Source organism: Colobus angolensis, unplaced genomic scaffold, assembly GCF_000951035.1.
Source record: "Colobus angolensis palliatus isolate OR3802 unplaced genomic scaffold, Cang.pa_1.0 Scaffold8, whole genome shotgun sequence".
In the NCBI taxonomy this organism is placed as follows: domain Eukaryota; kingdom Metazoa; phylum Chordata; class Mammalia; order Primates; family Cercopithecidae; genus Colobus; species Colobus angolensis.
The window spans coordinates 19263575-19268415 of NW_012121820.1; the positions used below are offsets into that span (position 1 = coordinate 19263575).

Here is a 4841-nt window from a genome sequence, read left to right on the forward strand (position 1 = left end):
TCTAAATTCGATTAAATGGCAAAGGCAGATAAAGTGCACTATGATACAGAAATGAAGGATTATGGACCAGCTAAGGGAGGCAAGAAGAACGATCCTAATGCCCCCAAAAGGCCACTGTCTGGATTCTTCCTTTTCTGTTCAGAATTCCACCCCAAGATGAAATCCACAAACCCCGGCATCTCTATTGGAGATGTGGCAAAAAAGCTGGGTGAGATGTGGAAGAACTTAAATGACAGTGAAAAGCAGCCTTATGTCACTAAGGTGGCAAAGCTGATGAAGTATGAGAAGGATGTTGCTGACTACAAGTCGAAAGGAAAGTTGGATGGCGCAAAAGGTCCTGCTAAAGTTGCCTGGGAAAAGTTGGAAGATGAAGAAGATGAGGAGGAAGATGAGAAGGTAGATGAATAAATAAACTGTCAAAAAAAAAAAGTGATATCCTTCTTCACGGCAAAATTCATCCAACTAAATGTGTTAAGTCTGTCATTTGGCACTGTTGTGATGAACCCTGCAGACAGTAAAATGTAGACACTTTCTAGGTGGTTTTGTTCTTTCTTCTTTTCCCCTGTTTTGTTACTGTTTTTCTTAAACACATCATTGAAGTATTCACTGTCAGTCTTATCACTGCAAAGCTTAAGCCTATTTAGACATACATGAAAGTAGAAGTCCAATAAATACAAATCAAATTATCAAAGAACAATTGATTTTCTTCACTCTAGTCCAAATCTAGAACAATCCTGGATGTTTTAGGACTGTTTTTCTTGCTCAAAACATTTTATGAAATAGCCTGATCGCCTCTTCAGAAGCCTCTCTTAATCTATTGCTTGTTAAGACTATCATATGCACTAAGGTTTCTCCTAAACATTTCTAGGTATAAATTCATTAATATGCTTGACAACCTTATGGGGTAGGAGCCCTTATTCTCTGCATCCCACAGGTGAGGCAACTGAAGCACAAAGAAGTTACATTTCAAGTGATGCTATTACAAACATAGCTTCCTTGGGGAGCTTACAGTCTACTGGGGACACAAAACGAAACAAAAGCCATGTAAAGATTTTTAAACAATATAAAGGAGAAAATACTTTGGACCTGTTGGACAAGTCATTTATCTCCTCCTGGTTGCAGTTTCTTTATCTGTATAACATAGAAGTTGGATTTGCCCAAGATCACATACCTAATAAATGGCAGAGCTAGAATCTGAACTTGGGTGTTTCGGCTTCAGAGCCCAATATTGTAGTCATTATGCTATACTATCTGCTAGTTCATGGCCTGTTTTTGTTCCTTTGCTGCCTGCCTGCAGGCAACAAGTATTTGTGTTGCCTAGGCTCCTACTATTTTTACCTACAGGATCTGCAGGTGCCCAATGGGCCCCTGTCTTCTCAGCATCTTGCATTCTTGCAGATCCCAGGAATACCCATGACCCTTGGCTTAAGGACAGGGACAACAAGGTGAAAAAATTAGGATAGTGGCTCTGGAATCTTTTGTGTATGTGTGTATGGTAAAATATATATAACATAAAATTTGCCATTTTAACCATTTTTAATCATATAATTTGGTGGCATTAAGTATATTCACATGCAACCATCACCACCATCTACCTCCAAAACTTTTTTGTTTTCCCCAACTGAAACTTCGTGCCCATTGAACACAGACTTCCCATTCCCTCTCCCTCTAGCCCTTGGCAACCACTCTACTTTCTGTCTTTACGAATTTGGCTACTTTAGGAACCTCATATAGGAGGAATCATACAATATTTGTCCTTTCATGATTGACTTATTTCACTTAGCATAATGTCTTCAAGGTTCATCCATGTTGTACGTTGTGTCAGAATTTCCTTCCTTTATGAAGGCTGAGCGATGTTCCATTGTATGTATAGACCACATTTTGCTTACCTATTTAACTGTCCATAGATATGTGGGTTGCTTCTACATGTTGGTTATTGTGAACAATGCTGCTTTGAACAGGGGTGCACAAATATCTCTTTGAAACTCTGCTTTCACTTCTTTTTTATTTTTTAAATTTTATTTTGAAACAAGGGTTTGCTCCATCACCCAGGCAGGAATGCAGGAATGGAAACATGGCTCACTGCAGCCTCAACCTCCTAGGGTCAACTGTTCCTCCCGCCTCAGCCTCCTGGGTAGCTGGGACCACAGGTATGTGCTGCCACACCTGGCTGGTTTATTTATTTATTTTTAAACTTTGAGACAGGGTCTCATCTGTCACCCAGGCTGGAGTACAGTGATACTAATGTGATTTCACTTACTTTGGATAAATATCCAGAAGTGGAATTACTGGCTCATAGGGTAATCCTATGTTTAACTTATTTTTTCCTTGAGACTGGGTCTTGCTATGTTGCCCAGGTTCGACTCAAACTCCTGGGTTCAAGTGATCCTCCTGCCCTAGCCTCCCAAGTAGCTGGGATTATGGGGGCGCCTATGTTTAACTTTTTGAGGAAATGCCAAACTGTTTTCCACCATGGCTGCATCAATTTACATTCCTGTCTGAGCGTGGTGGCTCATGTCTGTAATCTCAGCATTTTGGGAGGCCAAGACAGGTGGAACACTTGAGCCCAGGAGTTGGAGACTAGCCTGGGCAACAGCGTGAAACCTCGTCTCTACAAAAAATGCAAAGATTAGCTGGGCATGGTGGCGCATGCCTGTAATCCCAGCTACTCTAGAGGCTGGGGTATGAGAATTGATTGAACCCGGGAGGCAGAGGTTGCAGTGAGCTGAGATTGCACCACTGCACTCCAGCCTGGATGACAGAGTGAGACTCTGTCTCAAAGAAAAACAAAGAACAAAAACAAAATACATTCCCACCAGCAATGCATAAAAGTCCTAATTTCTCCACATCCTTGCCAAAACTTGTTATTTTTTGCCTTTTAAAAAAATAACAGCGGCTGGGCGCCGTGGCTTATGCCTGTAATCCTAACACATTGGGAGGCCGAGGCAGGCGGATTGCCTGAGCTCAGGGGAGTTTGAGACCAGCCTGGGCAACATGGCGAAACTCTGTCTCTACTAAAAATACAAAAATTAGCTGGCCATGGTGGCGCGTGCCTGTAATTCCAGCTACTTTAGAGGCTGAGGCACAAGAATTGCTTGAACCTGGGAGGCGGAGGTTGCAGTGAGCTGAGATCACACCACTGCACTCCAGGCTGGGCGACAGAGATTCTGTCTCAATAAATAAATAAATAAATAAATAAATAAATAAATAAATAAATAAAATGGGTATGAAGTGGTATCTCATTATGGTTTTGATTTGCATTTCCTTAATGACTACAGAGATCGAACATCTTTTTGCGTGCTTATTAGTCATTTGTATATCTTCTTTGAAGAAATGTCTATTCAAGTCCTTTGCCTTTGTTTTTTTTTTGAGACAGGGTCTTACTCTGTCACCCAGGCTGGAGAGCAGTGATATGATCTTGGCTCACTGTAGCCTCCAATTCCCAGGCTCAAGTGATCCTTCCACCTCAGTCTCATGAGTAGTTGGGATTACGGGCACACATGACCATGGCCAGCTAATTTTTTAATTTTTTGTAGAGATGAAGTCTTACTATGTTGCCTAGGCTGGTCTCGAACTCCTGGACTCAAGCAATCCTCCTGCCTTGGCCTCCCAAAGTGCTGGAATTATAGGCGTGAGCCGTAGCACCCAGTCTTATTGCAGAGTTTCTGGAATCTTCCAGAGCTTTCTTACCTCTAGAAGTCTTTGTGGGTTTGAAGTATGTCAATGAGGTCTTCTCAGCCTCTGGGCTGGCTGTTGTCAGGACCTCTGTGTCTACAGGAGGAAGTAGCCAGAGCTTTTCATTCAATCTTTCAGGTAAATTAATCAAGTCATTCATTCATTGTATCTTTATCCAAAAAATTATTCTTTGGCTATGTCAGATTTCCAGGCTAACACAAAAGTACAAACTGTATGGTTCTGTTTCTATGGAGATCAAGAACTGTCAAAGTTAATCTACGGTGCTAGAAGTCAGAATAATGGTTACATTTGGGGGAGCAGGTATTTATTGGAAGGGAACATATAAAAGAGAACAAAAGGGAACTTTCTGGGTTGATAGATCTATAACTTGATCTAGGTATTGGTAACACAGGAATGTAGGCACAAAAATTATTAGATATACACGTAATATTTTTTCATTTTATTGTATATAAATTATATTTCAGTTTTTAAAAATTAAAAAAAAAAGCTTCAGAAAAGTTTATTTTTCCAGGATATTTTAAATTTCTTTGGTGTTAATTTCATAAGCTCAAAGGTCTAAGGTGCCCCCCTGTTGCGGTTGCCTGTGGTTCTCTTTGCTCCTCTCTGCCCTCTTGGGCCCAGTACCTAGCATTGTGCTTAGGATTCACAAACGCAGCAAATACTTATTGAGCACCTACTCTGTGCCAGGCACTGTGCTATGTGCTGAGGAAACAGTGTTAAACAAGATGGATAAGGTTTTCTTCCTTATTGTGTCCATAGTCTAGTGGCAAAGACAGGTAATAACGACTTAGTACATTCTATTGAGGACAAGCACATTGTGCTAAGAAAACCTGTCTGGAAATGGGTCAAGTAAAGTATCCTTGGAGTAGCCCTGTTTGAATTGGGATCTGAAGGCTGAGAGTTATCTAAGTGGGGAGAGCATTGCAGGCGGGGGATCAGCACGTACAGGGGTTCTCAGAAGGGAGGGAGAACAATGCGTACGAACTATCACTGTAGGCCGGGCGCGGTGGCTCAAGCCTGTAATCCCAGCACTTTGGGAGGCCGAGACGGGCAGATCACGAGGTCAGGAGATTGAGACCATCCTGGCTAACACGGTGAAACCCCGTCTCTACTAAAAATACAAAAACTAGCCGGGCGAGGTGGCG

At 41.8% G+C, this 4841-nt stretch overlaps 1 pseudogene; it reads left to right on the forward strand.

Moving 5' to 3' along the window:
* Nucleotides 1-408, forward strand: part of LOC105502565 — a 7891-nt pseudogene extending 7483 nt beyond the window's left edge.
* The last annotated feature ends 4433 nt before the right edge of the window (nt 409-4841 follow it).